The following is an 18,203-nucleotide window of genomic DNA, read 5'->3' on the forward strand; positions in this document are numbered from 1 at the left end:
TCTGTGTGCTCTTCATGTCAGTATAGATTAATATAAATGACATGAAATATGTATAGGTGTAGATTTTGGGTTTCCTGTGACCCTGCGTCCTCACATAAGGACATTACATGTTGGGTTTGCTGCACCTTATACTATATTTTCCTTAAAGTAGACCTGTTGTTCTTCCTTGTGGACACTTTTATGTGTCATGTGGTGGTGGTACCAAAACCACAATGCACTAATCCATGTAAAAACATGATGGCGGTCATCTCTGAATGTCAGTCTACAGCGGATCCTGACACAAGAGTGAACAAGGTACAAAACCTGAACACATTTTGTGGTTAAAACTTGTTTATTTGTGCTTAATGACGTTTGTAGTTTGATATGGCACACAGATTTGAACAATGTTTACAATAGTAAGCTAAAACACTGTTGATTAGGAAGTACTCATTTGAGGACATTGCGACTAGGCTATATTATTGTGTTACTGCAATATTTCACACAGGCCAATTAGGTGTGACAGGCTGTTTCTACAGACAAAAATGACATTCTTAGCTTTAGAATATAGAGCAAAGAAAATTAATACATAGTTACAACAAACCAATCACAAGGCTTTTAAATATGTTGCATTATTGTCAATTTGCACAGCCATATTCAGGCATTGAAATGAACAGTTTTGAACAGTTTTAGACTTGAACACTGACCTCTAACTCACAGAGTTGAAAAACTTTAAACAAATATTGCATCGTTTGCAACTTTGTATTTGCAAAACCACGTGTCGTTGAGTTTGGAAATACATCTAGAACGGCAGTGCATTTGTTAAACTACATTTTAAAGATTGCAAGGCGTTTATTTTTTCAGAGAATCTGATGCTTAGCTCTGCGACTGAAATGCAATGATCATACATGAGAGGCACAAACTGGGTCAAGGGCTTGCTTCATTCCAGTGGTTCCCAAAATGTGTTGCAGAGAACAGTGAGTCCCTGAGGATATTTAAAGAACTTCCCCCCTGCCAAACAAAATGAGGAAATAGTAGTTTCGCTAATATTAAGTTAACTGTCCCTGCAAGAGAATGTATAAGATCAAGTTGCTTTGATCAAAGTTTTAACTTTGTAATAAAGTTCTGATGCTCAGAGCCAAGTCTTATCTGGCAATAAACAGCTGTCTTGAGGAGTTCTTATGGCCATTATCTTATCAAATGGGGGGTTGGTGATTTAATGCAGCTCTGTTTGTGCTCTTTGCTGAGTCCAGAGTGTCCATCTCCTCCCGGCTTTGCCTTGTGCAGTGATGAGAGAGAAGGTGTGAAATCCCTCTATTTAAATGTAGGCCAATTTGCATCACATTGTGTTGGCAACAGTTCTTGCACAGCAACAGAGAAAACAGATCGTTTAATTTGATTTTAAGATTGGATGCGGCACACAGAGACCTTTTAGAGTAATAGCTCTGTTGAACTTATTTATCAAATCAATGTGTTTTACAGCTGTCTTTGCCGCAGAGGACACCGCTCACCTAGACATTTTCTTCTCCTTTCGCTTCTTGAACGGGGGCCAGGAGAAAACATTCTGCAACAGCGTGCAGAATGTTAAACGCATTATGCAGTATGGATGGATGGTGACAGATGGCACCATAATCAAAACATCGTTGTAATTTGCAGGGTGCAAAGGTTGAAGTGAAAAATAAAAGTGTCAAAAAATTGCAGTAAATCATTTTGGGGCTGTAATCAAACCAGAATCAGTGCAACATGAAATGCTGAAAAAATAATACAAGCTTAGATTGCTCATCAGTGAAATTGTCCATTAACTAAGACCTCTGCACATCAAAGTGGTGATGCGTGTTGAAAAGACGGCCAGCTGATTCTCTAAAGCGCTTTAAAGACGACACCTCTGTTGACATTTCAAATTAACGGTGATGGTTTAATAAGGGTTGCTGTGTTTGTGGCAACGCTGCACAGACTGGTTTATGGGCTGATGGCATCCAACAACAGTTTGTGCATAGATGGTTGCTAAGGCAAACTTAAAATTTAGGTGACAGGAGTGTTTTTTCCCTCCAGACTAGACCTGGCTTTGCTCAAATGCATGAGGAAGCCTCCTGTCAGGAGCAATAGGCCTGCTACAAACCACCAGCAGGAGCGAGACAGCAACAAGCCAAAACCTCAGTGAGACAAAGGATTGCGGAGAGGTTTGCATTTACTTTCCAGTGTGAGTGTACAGCAGGGAAATGGAGACTTCTGCAAACAAAAGCAGATATGATTATTTTGGATGTCACTGTTATCACTACCACGTTCACTTTGCAAACTTTGTGCTTTAACAGTGTGTGACTAACAATAGAGAGACTAAATATTTGGACTTTCAGGCCTCTGGGAGGACTGAGTTCCCATAGATGGGCTATCCATCTATATTCACCAGTGTTTAAAAGCAATCTCGCATACATGTGCATGTATTGCCATGAAAGGGCATTCTGGCCCTGGCAGAACGAACATGTATGTCATTAAGCATCTGTCATCAGCGAGCGCTGACTAAACACTGGATCTGCTCCAGAGCACAACGTCAGCCGTAGACTGACGAGGTGTGTGTACATGATGGATGCTGCGGGCGAGAAAGCTCTATTATAACCTATGTTACAATATAGAAATAACAAGCACACCTGCTTTTTGTCAGGTAACACCAGCAGAGTGCAGAGAGCAATGTAAAGCATTGCTTTTTTTTCCGGTTGAGTTTTGTTCGTGTGCTGCACGGCACCATTTTATTTAGTGACATATTGTCAACTGGTTTCATTTTGTTTTCTCTTAAGTCTCTTGAGACGTGCTTTTTGATGAAGGGATGTGTACATGACTTGACTTGATTTTCCATGAGCAGCTTGTTTGAGGGGTTGTCATGGAAAAAACATAATTGCTACATTGTGGGTGATTGACTCCAGACTTGGCTGAAATTGTATGATTCTTAATATTTAAAGTGTTAAAACGTCAATCTTGGTACTTCTTCTTTGATTTATGAATTATTTCATTTTCAGAGCATTTCTGTTGAAGTCGTGTAGATCTCCTGTCACTCTTCCTTCAAGCTAATTGACCTTTGGCCTGATTGAGTTCTCCCTAGAGGCGTCAGTATGCTTAAAACAATGTTCTTGTCAGATTGCTTAATAGCATTTGAAACCAAACTTTTTTTCCACTGGCAGAACATCACCTTTTCAGTTGATATGGTTAACTTCGGTGTTTACACATTCAGCAGTTACAGAGCAGCATTATCATTCATTTAGAGTGCTGTTTGTGTCCACCTGCTGAATGTAAGTCCAATATTCACTCTCTTTTAGCTGTGTTCTTGCTATCTACTTACACCTGAGAAAAATATCTGGATCTTTATTTGCTAAATGTGCAGCTGACTGCTAGGTCTGAAAATCACATTTTAGCCCTTTTTAAGCCACGCTATAGAGCTGCTGCGAAAGTCCCTTCTTCATGCCGCCTCTACATTTTTACACAGAACCAAACAAAACCAGCATTGTGGAATCAAAAGAATTATGACTGTCGTGACCAACGCATTCTCACTGTGACTTCATCATATCACAGTTGGTCGAGGACTTTCCACATCAAGATATGAAGTGCAAGGTACCCTGGGTGTGTTGGTTGTTGATGTTCTGGGACACTGTGTCAACTTCCGCCTTCAGTTACATGCACTGTCTGTTTTTTAAAAATACACTTCCGTTTTCACAGGAAATGTACAGTTTGCATCAGTCTCTTACAAAATAAACACACTACATTGGTACAACCCTACGAACTGACTTATTTCTCTTCAACAACAGCACATTACACTAGGTGTTACGTTTTGTGGTTGGGTTTAGGAAAAAAGAACAAGGTTCAGTTCGGAAGCAAACACCGGCCTCCAGTCAAAGTCGGTGGTTGTTGTTCCCTGGAGATATGCACTGCTTAATCCACTCTCCATAGTCGGGCCACCACAGAAGTTGACGTTGACTTTAAATGTTTCCATTTTGTCGCTAGCTCGTAGCTAACTGGTTTGTTAGGCTATGTAATCTGGTTTAGGGTTAGGAACTCATTTTGTTTCCATCTAGATTCCACCTGTACCAGGAAGATTTCTGGGTTTTTTCATCACCTTAAGAAGCTCTAGCGAACCTTCAGTCAGGAAGACAATACTTTTCATGCTCAAGCTGCAAGTTTTCTCACCCTGCCATTCACTCCTTGCACACATGCTCACTCACTATCTCTAGGTGTCTTGTCTGGGTAGGTCAATTGAGTCATCAGCTGTTTTTCAGCTGATTCACAATCAACCAATAGCACAGTACCTTTTCTGTCAGCCTATCATCTTATTGCTACTCATAATTTGCTACCATATTTTAAATATGGTTCTTTCTCTGCCGTAGTTTTCTTACTGCAGTCATGCGTGCCCTTCAACTCCCCATCACCACCTAGGGATTAGGGATTCATCAGCCTCATACGCCTCCGCAGTCAGCAGCCTCAGAGTCAGCAGCCACCACAACCATCAGTGTCTGGACTCCATGGGGAGATTTATCTTGTTCCCACTCAGATGTCCCTCGATCACAAAATATCTGGTGTCCAAGCACCAAGGACTTCTGTTAAATCTTACTCAGCACAAATCATCTCACTCACACTCATATTCGGTATTATCTTTATTAAATTATTCTGTCTCTCCTGATTAAAATTACATTTGTACATGTACATAACATCCACATCAGACATGGAAAACATCACAGAAGTGTGGTAGGATGATGATTCCATATAACTGTTAGTATAAGCGTAAAACTAAGACATCAAATAAAGAAGCAGCAGGAAGCAACATTTTGTGTCACGTAAGACTAAAAGTAAGTAAACAATTGTTCCAAAATAAAGTAGGTCAAAGGTAGGGGCAGAAATCGGATTATTGACCTGCTGCATGTAAACATGGGTTTAGCTAAAACATTATGAGTCTGTGTAGGCATGTTGTCCAATTTTCTGTAGACATAATGAATGATGTTATGTGCTTAACATTAAGTTACATAATTCGTGTTAAGTTACAGAGGTTAGGTTTTATCAAGTTAAGTTACTGTGGTTAGGTTTAGTAAAAGAAATATGGTGAGGACGTACCTGAAAATGACTTAAAAGCCCTGTTTCCACCAAACACTTTTGGTATAGTACCTTTGAAACCAAAAGTAACCCTTCAGACATGGTACTTGGACCCTTAAATGTGGGTGGGGTTGTTGTCACTCACGGCTCTGTCCAGCACTCACTGTATTTCCTCATCACCGGTGACATAGATAAAAGTCTGCACCTCGTTTATTGTCCGTAGAACAGGTCGCATGCTGACATTTTCAGAACAAAACAGAACAGGCTGCAGTGAGAGTCTTTCTCCGTGGGATATTTAAAAATAGCGGGTTTGTGCATTGAGTCCCTCTCAGGCAAACGCAGCCGGCCAGAGCCCACAGGAACGACCCTCCGCGATGCTTGTTTTTTCTCCAAGGATTAGAATATATATAGTTCACATTATCTGGTTGAAATTAACATGTATTTTTAAACGATTGAAGATCCACTCAGTGAGTAACTGATGTAGAAATGGTAATTTTGTGGGTGAAGTATTCCTTTAAGTCAACCCATTGTAGGTTAATCCATATCAGGTTTGTGCAGCGATGACCCCAGATTGCTTCTGCTCTGTCAACAATTTATGTTACAGTGGGTGTACTGCCAAAGCCACCAATGCCCCGTGTTCCTCTGTACAGCTACAAGTTCTGATCCCTGAAATCGAGGCGAGCGCTACCCTGTGAGGGAGTTTCGCAAGACAGTGAGCCACACAGCACTCAGCTGCCTGTGATGACTTGCCTGGACGCACTGCCCTCGCCGTGACTAATGCAGGCAATTTGTGACATTTGGTTGCAGACAAGGAGGAGAAGAGAAGCGAGAAGAAAACACGCTGCAGCTATTTTAGCTTAATGATGCTCCTGTGTGCTTGAAAACCGAAGCCAAAATACCTCTCACATAACTCATACCTCGTGCTGGGGAGGCAGCATTACTGCTCAGCGGGGGGGAGAGTGAATGCTTATCTGGCCCACAGAGAGTCCGGAGTCTTACTCAGAGACAGCTCATTGTAGGTTTCAAAATATCATGATACTGCATCCCACACTGATATATGTTTGCATGTTGAAAGTTGGCACCAAATCTTTCATGCTTGATTGGGATGTACTTTGACTTCGACCATCGTGCATAAATAGTTTAAGTAACTGCTGCAAATTTGGCATGGAGAATAGGAGATTTTTTGTAGTAATGCCCCTGATTCATAGTGGATGAGCACCACCATGGATTTGAGAAAGCACAGAGGAAACATCAGCGTGCTGCATGGTAATATTCACTGCTTCTTTAGCTCTCACCATATTCACCCGCATGTTTTCTGTCTGCACGTCAGAAATGAAAAATTGATTTGTGTCATGGAGGATGAAACAGCCAAACAAACACGCCTTTGCATTTCTCTGGCACATGTCCCATCACATGTACTGGTATGATGTGCAAGAATCGCTTATCTGCAATTCTGCAAAACCACAATCCTCAGAAAGAAGACCAGGCCAACCCACCCTAAATATGTGCATCCCTCTTTCAATTTGCAGATATCCACATTCTGAGCCAACCTTCCTCTTTAGACGGTGGCCATGTCCACAGCAGTTATGTAGCTGTATCGATGAAATGGTTTCATCATGATTCAATTTGTGCTTTCAAACCTGCGAGCCAAGATTCCATGAGAACATGAGAAACCCATCACGAATAATCATCTTGAAAGACATTGGTTACTAAAAACTGAGACATCACAGTGAAGGAAGTGCTCAGACTGTGTGTATGTGGCTAGGAGACGAGGACTTTAGCTAAAAGTCATCCATCTGTGCAAAATTAGATGGAGTTGATTTTAGCTCCAGCAATGCTCCATTCATCATCAAAATTTATGGCATTAATTTACAATTGGGTAATTATTAACTTCCACTCACTCGGCATGAGTCCTAATCAGCCAGGATTTTCTGTTCAAAGGTTTAAAGCTGCATTTGGCGACTTTTGCATTTTGATGGATCCAAATGGCATTGAAAGGAAACTGCTTGGAAAAAAGGTTGTCTTCAGAAATGCACCAAGGTGACATCAGACGTCTTCTGTCATTACAGGCTAGCCTATCAACCAGGCTGCCCTGTGATTCTTTGTACTAACTCTGGACAACAAGGAAACACATGTAGGCTTGGTGAGTCCAACTTTGCCTGGACATTGTGCTGGTTTTCTGCTATTAGGACCTGGTCTCTTCAGCATTATAATATCAAAAATGTCTTACCAAAATTAAATGAAATCTTAACAAACAGTGGATTCAAAGCCTGTTTTATTTCTAGGGTGTCAAATACCACTGCTTTGTCAGTCCCCTCTATATGTGATATTGACGCCAAAGGCACCCTTAAGCATGTTTATGAGACAAACCAGGCTTTCATGGAAATAACCAAGTAGTAAAAGAGTAAAAATCACAAATTCTGGTTTTACTGACATTATGTGACACACTCTTTCTTGGCTGGGAGCAGTGACTTCCTGGATTCTCAGCAGGTTGCCTGACGACCTAACCTTGATGACAAGTATGCTCAGAAAAAAAGCGAAACAAATTTGAACCCCACTGGGTTCCTTGTGCATTCATTCATTTATTCATTGCTTTTCCGTTACTGCTTATCCTTTTGGGGGTTGCAGCTGACCAGCTGACATTGGGCGAAAGGCTGGGTACACCCTGGACAGGTCACCAGACTATCACAGGGCTGACACATAGAGACAGACAACCATTCACACTCACATTCACACCTACGGCCAATTTAGAGTCACCAATGACTTCTGCATGTCTTTGGAGTGTGGGAGGAAACCACAGTTCCTGGAGAAAAGCCACACTGACATGGGGAAGAACATGCAAACTCTGCACAGAGGGGCTCCCCATTCTAGGTTCGAACCAGGAACCCTTTTGCTGTAAAGCGTGCTAACCACTGCACTACCCTTCCACCCGCCACTTGTGCATTCCATGTTTATTCACCCTAAACTACTAATCTACCAACTGTAGCTTTAAGATACTTAGTATCAGATGCACCAATCATTTTTGGGGAAGTGGAACTGTGTGTTTGTGTTCAGCTCAGCCTCTGCCTAAATTCCAAACTCTAGAATTCCAGTTCTTTCTTTCATTTCCCTACAGTATCCCCTTTTCTCTTGTCTCTTTACATTCATGAAGCAGATTCATAAAGCCTGTGGATACATTGCATTTAGTCACTTAAGTTGAAGCATTTTCAACTTGCAAGGATGATGTGTCAACTGATGTGTCCTCCTTCCATATTGACGTTGTTTGAAAATTGCACCACTACTAAAAGTTACTATGTGTTTTGTCTAAAAACACAGTTTAAGCTCACATGAAAGTAGCCTAGCTGGGTAAAGGGCATAGGCTGTAAAATAATGGAGGTAGCTCCCAAGACAACAACCACTGATTTGTGAAGTCCCTCTCTGAAACCTCAAGTTTGGCACCTTGGCAGTTGTGATTTTGGCTTCTTGGTGCCACAAGTAGCCATATTTAGATGATAGGGTGGAGCTGTGGATGAGCGAGAGCTGGATCTGGTGGATTTCATAGATGGTGGTTACGCGTCGCAGAAAGCCTGTCACTCAGAGAGGCTACGGCTTTTTATATATATATATATAACTTTAAGCCTTGACAAAATATAAATTGGTGGGTTTTGTAAAAATTCACAAATGTACAGTTGTCATAAATAAACTGTTTTTTTTGTAACCAGGCTACAAACCTGTTTATGTCTGCTGTAAAGTTGAGAATTTTTGCATGGGGGTGTAAGGGGATTGACTTGCTTTTGGAGCCAGCCTCTGGTAGCCATTAGAGGAACTGCAGTTATTGGTACTCCAGCTGTGGCTTCATTTTCCAGCCCCAGAGGTTGCCGCTTGGTAAAGAATGAAAAAAAGAACAATGTTGGGCAAGTTACTCTCAAAATGTTATCTATTACATACAACGAGTTACCTTCATTTGAAAGTAATAAGGTACTTTACAATATTACTCTCTGTGTAGAGTAATAAGTTACTTAATACACTACTTTTGCGTTACTTTGACCAAAATAACCGCAGAAGAACTAATATTTATTTAAATGGATGAGGGTCATGTTGTTTCACAGCAGGTAATCAAAGCATAGAAGCTCCAGTTTATTACAGTACATTTCAAATCCAGTGCTGCACAGGTCTGACCCATTCATGCATTCACATACAGTGGTTACCACTTTGTTTTAAAATCCCCTGTTTATATTAATAACAACATGATAAAATAGGACCATTAAATAGCGTAGACTGTTTAAAATAAATTAATCTTGAACACAGGGAGGGTCAGGCAGAGGATCAAAGTCTGATAATTATAAGATATGGATCATCATTTGTGGGCCTGTCATATGAAACACAATAAACAAATGTTGAGGTTAGAGAGGTGTGAATAAATCACTATGACAAGTGCAAATTAATACACCTAAGCTGGAGGAACCACCTGCCAATCCCCAGTGTGCCAGTTAGCTACAGCAGCACCGAGAGAGTTATGCATAGGAAAGGGACAGTGTGCCAACCTTGCTCTGCGGTTGTATGGGATGCAAATGGAAAATTCCATCATATACTAATATCACCCAGATGTGTCGATCACAGGGACAGGGAAAAAAAAAAAGTACTGGAGGCCAGCTCCTTATCCCCGCTGCTTTCAGGTAGCGTTAGGACGCAAAAGCAGAACAGGATACGGTGTAGGAATATGAATGGAAGCACAATGGACATAATAATGCACATGATCATCCTTCTATCGGGTAATGTATAATGAATGACATGACAACACACAACAACCTTCAGGGGATGTTTTTTCTGTTGGCACACTGGCGGCAGTAGAACGCTGTGGATCAGTGTGGATGACTAAAAAATGAAAACAATAAACAGTTTACTTAGGGTGGTAACGTGTTAAATTACATTGTAAATGTAATAATATTACCCAAAATCCTGTTGGTAACACATTGTATTACTTTGTTACTGCTAAAAAGTAATATAGTGCTGTAACATGTTACTTTTCTAACACATTTCCCCCAACACTGAAAAAGAGAGCTTCATCAGTCACTCTGTGTAGTGGGTGGATGTGTTGAATTTTCAATTTCAATTTACCAATTTTCAACAATTTAACAAAAATTGTCAAAAAAACACCTCCTGACTTCCAACATTTGAAAAACATTGGGGGAGGGGTTCAGGCCCTGCTTGATAGCCAGACATGCACTTTAATACTAGCCCCATTACAATCTTACTTAGCAGTGACGGAATGTCCTTGCAATCGCTCAGTGTTTCTATATAGAATGAGTTTATTTTCACATGTTAAATAAAGCTTTAACACTGTTTTCCATTTTACGCTGTAACAATGTGCTACACTTTGACTTGACATCTAAACATTGTGTCTCAAGCAAAGCATTTACAGCTGAGATGGATAGCAGTCTGGAGGTGCTTTATGGGGCCCTTTTAGCAACTTTCCATCTTTGCAGCACTCTCCCAAGGTAGGTAAACCACTTGAGTGAAAGCAGTCGAGGACCTTTTCCAATGCACTGGGCACACTGTGCTGTGGACACAGAGATTGGCTCTGTGGCACCCAGCTCTCCCATACAGAAACACACCGGCCCTCCAGGCTCTCTCATGATGCATGCTGTCCGTTTGACACAAAGCAGGGTGTTCTGGCTAACATTAACATACATAAACATTACAATTAATGAGCCTTTGTGACAGCACAAGCTAAATGCCGCCCACCCCGCCTTCTCGTTAACAAATTTCGAGCCATTTTTCACGTGATCGATTACATCCTGTCCCTCACCTTGAGAGGAACGCTGCAACTGCAATGCACGATGATAAACAAATCCAGCTGCACTCCCCCTCCTCCCTCACACAAATACACACACACACACAGACACACAATCCTCAGCTACCATAGCCCTGCTTCCTCCCCAAATAGAGACTGTGTGGGGCCTTTTCTTCTTCTCAGTCACACTGAAGAAATGGAAACTGCCCATACTGTGGTCACTGAGAATAGCCAATAGCTTTTCATATGCAAAAAATAAAGGCTCTACATCATTACTACTGGTGCTCGAGCTCACATGCTGGCAGCAGATGATTCACGTAAAACAATCATATATCAGTAAAGCCACAAATTGCAATTGCGAGCTACATATTAGATTAGATTAAATTCAAGTTTAATGACCCGTCCGGTTGTTGCTGCATTGAAAGCGGAGGTAAGCTACAATGGCGGAAATTAAACTTATCCAGAGAAAGTGCCTGTATGCCAGCGGGTTAACTGCATTTTATCATGAGCTGTTGCCCATAGCTGGGGTGATGCAGGCCAAATGCATCATTCCTGTCTTAGAACAACCAAATGGGAATCTTTCCAGTTGTTTTCCTTTTTTTCCCCCCCAAACCGACCCCAGAGTGGGTTCAACAGGAACCCACTGCAGTTAATCAGGAAAGCATGTTGCCCTGAGTTCAGCCATCCTCCACAACTGGAGATTCTCTGCATCGCTCCACCCTTTATACTGGAGTGCTTATGTTCTCTCATTTTTTGGATAAAAATATTATGTTTAAAGAAGCTGTGAGGTCCAGGGCCTTACTGGCAGTGTGTTAACAATCAAACATCAGAAGCAGTGCTTGTGCATGCCAATGAAAGCACAAGCTTTCCTTTCATCACATGCAAACCACTTTTTTTAATTTGCATCAAAGCTGCTGTAATCAATATTTCTAATTTAAGAATAGATGGAATTGCTATGTATCATGTTAAAGGTGTGACTCATAATGAAGAACCCACAGAGAATTATTACCCAACTCTGCTGTCGGACTGTTGTCAGACAATATTAACAAGTAATTTAATAACACATATTGCTACCCGTTAACCGGGCAGTAATTCCCAGTCGGCTGCACTGTGGTGATGAAACCAACATAAATTCATGTTAAAGTGAAAACAGACACTAGCAGCAGCCGGGAGAGCGAAAGCAGAAGCAGGGGAACGGGGCTAGGCTACAAGCTAAGCTAAAGGCTACGCTGATCCCCATCCAACAAGATGGACAAGCCAAAACTGAGGGTCAACATCACAGTGAGGCACAAAGAACTGTTGCATTCTGATTCTGACCGAGACACGTTAGAACTGCAACATTCCCAGTGCTGCTGTGGAACTAGCAGATATCTCAACACACCGTGCACGCAGGATACCTGATGCCACCAAGAAGGATGGGAGGCAGACTTTGTATGTATGTATGTAACAATGCTTGGTGCACGGACACAACTGTCACAGACATCGTAATTTCTTTATCTTGCATGGCAATATAATGATAATAAAAGATAATAGCTAACCCAAAGAAAGACAGCAACTGAAAATGTCTGCAAAATGGGGAGACATGAGGTCAGGAAGCTCCTTACTCACCGAGCATTATGACTGCTTTGTTTGGTTCTATATTTAAAACTCAAGCCGGCATAATGAACGGTCTTCGTTGCAGCTCTATCGAGGGATCTCCATGGAAAAAGTCTTACTGACACTCTTTGGTAATTTGGAGTAGCTACTAATAGCTACCGAAGAAAACAAAAGCACTATCCTCTTCCTGTTTCGGTTGCTCAATGGTTGATGCTCTTTCTTTGTGCTGTTCATCCACCCTTCATTTTCGCAGTAGCTCATACACAGTGGCAGACAGAACTGCATGGTAAAAGTGAGACGAATAGCAAATCAATCTGAATGCTGTGAATGGGTAGGATTAAATGTTGGGTGCTGGTGTTTTAAGGTTTAAAAAAGCTCTGGGATGGAGTGCTGAAACAAAGACAAGAAGATGCGAACAAAGACAGGCAGCTTAACGTTGATGTACTCTTGACTTAACTCAAGCTTCCCTTTAACCTAAGGACGCCCTTTAAATCGAAGTACCAGAGGCAGAGATGTGGGGATGACTGGAGCTATTCCCAGCCATCCAGTTCCCAGCCCCGTCAGCACCATGGGAAAGCCAGCCAAGTGAGCGTGGGTCAGGTCAACCTTGTCTCCTCGCCTGACTGTCAAAATAACAGTACCTTCCCCTCCGGCTTCCAGCACTGTCCGTCAGAGCTGGGCTGCTGAGAGCTGTGGCACAGAGGGGTGGAAAAGCAATTAAATCAAACATGGGTGAGTAGCTGCAGGACAAATGCCTCGTCAGCTTTTTTCAGCACAGCCAATGAAAAGCTGGTGTTTTGTTGTTTTTTTTTTTTCCTCAAGAAGGGGTATTGAAAGAAAGAGTATTGAAATTGAAAAAGAAAACCCTCCAAAGGAGAGCTAAGACATTTTGTGTCACCGGGTGACCAATGCAGGAGTTAGCTAAAGGGTTAAGAGAGACATTGGCCCAATTCAGAGCTTCTTTCTTCCCAAGTGATGGCCTAAAACTTGGGGTCAGACATATACTCCGACCCCTGACCCCCTGGTCCACGTCTCCTCGTAATTACCTTTGCGCATCAACCCCTTGGCCACCCCCACCCAAAGACAATGTAACAATTTGTCTTTTCAATTGTCTGTCAGTCACTCTCTCACAGGCCTTTTCAGTGGGCGTATATGGTTTCTTTTTCCATTTGTATTTATTTATTTATCTTGCTCGGAGAGGTGGGGGTTGTCTGGCCCCAGAAACAGGGAGTCTTTGTTTGGGGCTGGTTTCACATGGATATAACCCCCCCTCCTCCTCTGCTCCCCCTGCTTTCTATCCAGCTCCCCATAGTCAGACCCCATGGATTTGTTTGGGGGCTGATCTCAGGGTCATTGTACATTGCATTTCCATAACCATTCACCAATCAATGAGACTTTTCTCCTTCCTGTGGACCACTGAGGTGCTTTTCAACTGCTCCCTAGAAGGTGCATACTGTCTACTGTTACAACATGCTCAACATTGTCTGCAAGTTTACCTGCAACCACACAGCAAGTTACCCACACTCTCCAAAGTAACAAATAAATGTAAAATGCCTGCTTTGCAGAAACCTCAGGCAACAGAAGGTTTGTGTCATGGTCACAGTGTGGTGTGGGGTTTGGAGTCAGGTATGACCTACTTCTCTGTGCTCTGACTGATCAGCTGGAAAGAAACCTAATTTCCACCAAGCAGTCCGGTTCAGTTCAGTTTAGTTTGTTACACATTAGGACAGTCAAAACTTGTGGAATGTACCAATAGAACAACTCTATTCAATATGTTGTTTTTGCATTACACTTCTGTTGAGGTACCTAACACACTGATCAGATTCTAAAAGTTGAGCTATAAACACTGCAGTCCACTGATTGTTCAAGAGAGGATTGTCACTCTTGCTCGACAAGGACTCAGTGCACAAACCTGCAATTTTAAATATCCTGTTGATTGTGACAGAAACTCTTAACACTCCAGCCTGTTCTTTGTTCTGAAAATGCTGGCACACAAACCCCATTTTATGCATAGTATAGTATAAAAGTAAGTAGAAAAGCATGTCAGGTGATGGCAACTTAGCCATCTACCTGGCAACTGATGAAGAACATAAGATACAGCTAAAAGCTAGCAAGTGGACCTTGATTTGGAATTATTTTGTCACACTATTATTTCCAAGAACAATTCTGAACATTTACTCTCAAGAATACAGTATGCATTATTTTAAAGTTAGTTAGTTAGTTAAAATTGGAGTAGTGAACAAAGCAAGGTTCATTGTTTGAAACAATTAGGCTGCTGGTGTGCAGTCATTGACCTTGCTGCAGTGCCCTTGAGCAGGAGGCTGCTGTTCTGTAGCTGACTCTGACCTCTGGCCTTCAGTACGTCAGAACACTGGAGGTGTTTCCCTTTTTTGAAAGTATTTGTCTCAGGTTTTAATATAAAGGCTGTCCCTCTTAATACAACACTCACATGCCCATACATAAAGAGTAACACATTATTCCTCCTGTCCACACTGGCCATGCAGTGATCTTGCCGGGTGTGAATGTATTGTCACATGCTTGTATACTGGGACAAGGACAGTAGTCGAATTGAATGACCAGGTCGAGCTATAACCATACCTCAACTTAATTGTGCATGTAAACCTACTGAGTGTTTACTTGGGATGAACACTAGTGATTCTTTCACCATATTGAAGATATCACAGCAGTCAAGAGTTCTAGGTATCACCGACTTAGAATTACAACTCGGTGGCTTATGTGTACCATTTTTAAAGCATTACCAGCCTGGAGCTTGTGGGTGTGTTTGCGCTGAGCACGTTATTTACATGCAGTGATTGAACAGTTATTTTCTCATGTGGCCAATACACTGGTAAACAATGATGTGGCTAATTTGCAGAGAGATCGTCTCAGGCCCTGATCACACCAAGACGCATCACCAGAAACATGTCTTAGTATGATTGGGCCCTTATTCATGTCCTGGTAGCTCATTAAAGTTATTTCATGGAGTATTGAGAAGTGGTTGATGACAACAATCCGCTTCTTTTATGGGGTTACATTATTTTGCTTCTGTTTCATAAGGGGTTGAAAACAAGTGTGATTGTCTCAAGGTTATCATTCCTGCATGTCAGAGGACGCTGAACCTTTCGCAACTTCTGCATACCATGCCGTTGGGCACTTTTTGTTTTTTGAACAGTGGTAGGCAGCGCCAGCATATTTTTTGAGGTTCAATTAACAACATATGGCATCCCGTCACGTCTCCAGAATTTGAATCCATATGTTTAAACTGTGTGTTACATGTAGAGTCCCATTAGCAAAGGATCACTTTCCCATCAGTATGGAGAGGAAGAGTGATTCCAACGACCAATTAGTCTCTCAACGTACAGACATGGCATGAGAGTATTGTATTAAGACAAATCCGAAACAAAGCTTTAAACCCTTTGACTCATCTCATTTAGCACAATTAAATTCAGTAATTTCTTTCAGTGTATGTTTTCTACAGTTTCTCATGGTGAATTTTTACTGCACCATTGGTTTTTATTTAAGATTTAGTCATAAAATTTTATCCCTTTTGATTTTATCTTGGAGCAGTAAACATATTGGAAACATGACTACACCTCAAAATTACCAGTTTCAGTTTATTAGATCCAACAGAACACTTGAGAACTACTTGAGAGAACTCTTTACATTACTAATGGATAAGAATAAAGCATATATTATCTCAAGATACAGAGGGGCTTCCTGAAGGGAGGTCTTTTATAACAATAGTCCTGATGTGAGTCCCCTCAGGCTTTTCCAGCACCTTATTGTTCAGCAATCACTGCATTGCATTACATGGAATGCACCATATCCCCCACAAAAGACTCAAGAGCTCCAAGGCGAGGTAATGAAAGCCAGAAGAGCGAGAAGATGATTCAATTTTGGACCATGTGATGTCACGCGGTTTTTGAGGGATAAACACGATCGGTCTTCTAGACAGCTTGGTTTGCGCAAGTCACTCATTCTGATTGTCTATCATGTTTCTTATGAAGCTCATAATTACGACAGTGTCGGGAGGGAGATCTGTACAAAGACTGCGGTTTGCTTTGATCAGTCTAATTTGCTCTCTCCAAGAGGGGTGAGAATTTTTGCAAGCAGTTGCAGTTGGTAAGAGTAGAAACAGAGCAGTGAGAAGTCCTAATGACACAATGCAATTAATCCCCTGTGGTATTTCAAATTGTGCAACAGGTATACATTTACTGTGCTGGCTACATGTTCTCAGTCCAACACGATGAATAACAGGAGTAAAGAATGAGTGGTTAGAGCACTGGGGTATTGAATGTAAACTATGGCAGCATGAAGCTGCAATTCAACAAACAGAGCTGCTCTGATGGTCAAAATAATCCCATTAGTTGATTTACACCACAATTGCAGACCAAGAGACTATGGATAAAAATGGAGATTCACATTTGGGAACAAAAGCTAAAGCCTTTTTGCTTACTCTGAGCAAGACAAAAACAACATTTCCTGTAACTTTCTGTGCTCTAAATTAGCTATGCTAGCAGTGTGGCTCTTGGGATGGCAATGCCAGTTAGGTCCTTCACTCCTCCACTAAAGTCTGAAATATCTTCACAACTTTAGATTGCCTTGAAATTATGATCTTAAAAACCAATGACAGTCCCATCAGACTCAGCTGTACTTTCAATTGAGTGACAAATCACAAATTTGAGCGTGCTAACATGCCAAAATAAGATGGTAGACATGGTATATGTTAAAACTATTAGCATGTTAGCATCGTCACTGGCAGCTATTTTAGATTAAGACAGTCTTGAGATGAAAATGCCTATCAGATTTAGCCACATTTTAGTCATTTTTATCCTTAATAGTTTTAGTTGACAACGACTTAAAAAAAATTTTAGTTAACAAAAATTCATGACATTTTAGTCAACTTTTAGTCATTACTACTACTAGTACTTTTAGTCCAGATGTTTTTTTTTCTTTCTATTTAAACCAATCCAATTATACTATTAGAGGTATTAGAAATTATAATCAAAGTGACAGGTTGTATAAAAAAATTCATTTAGACATACTTTTTTTCTCTACAACTACAAATAATTTCTACACACTAACAAACCTGCATTTCACCGGCAGAGTTTTTGACAGGTTTAAGGAATGATCTGCGAGCATACACTTACAGATCATCATTTGGAAAACTTAAAATCTCTCTATGGTTTCAGAAACTTTGACACCACAAATAACTAACTTGAGACAAACAGGATTCGTCTTCAGGTTTATTGTAAAATCAACATATTGATCTCACTGTCAAGATGCAGAAAAGTAGGTTTTATGTTAGCCTGTATTCTTTTTGAATCTGCAACATGTTTGTCTGAAGGTTTAATCTCATGTCCTCTCACAGAGTCTGAGATTAAATTAAACTTTCAGCTGTACGAGAAAACTGCGTTGAGTTCTGACTGTTAACTTACAGCTCAGCTATGCTCACAGATAACTGAGCCTCCTACTTGCTTGTCAAACAGCAATCAGACCATAAACCTTCTTCAGATAGGCCAGAACAGAGTGAAGTCTGGCAGGGATCGACAGTTGTGAAGACTGGCACACGTTGGCTGCTTGCTCCGCTGCCGTTCACTGCCTAACAAGCAAAGCTAACTGCTAACAGCCATCGCTGCGACTAACAAACTCCACAGTTCATCCACATCCACAGACAGCTGTTTGTTCACTGCTTAATTACAACTCACCCGCTAACGACTGATGCTGTTCCAGTGTATGCGTTTTGCAGGCTGGTGAAACATCCTGGTGCTGACTATTTACTGATGTT

The sequence above is a fragment of the Epinephelus lanceolatus genome, chromosome 9, assembly GCF_041903045.1.
Source record: "Epinephelus lanceolatus isolate andai-2023 chromosome 9, ASM4190304v1, whole genome shotgun sequence".
Classification (NCBI taxonomy): domain Eukaryota; kingdom Metazoa; phylum Chordata; class Actinopteri; order Perciformes; family Serranidae; genus Epinephelus; species Epinephelus lanceolatus.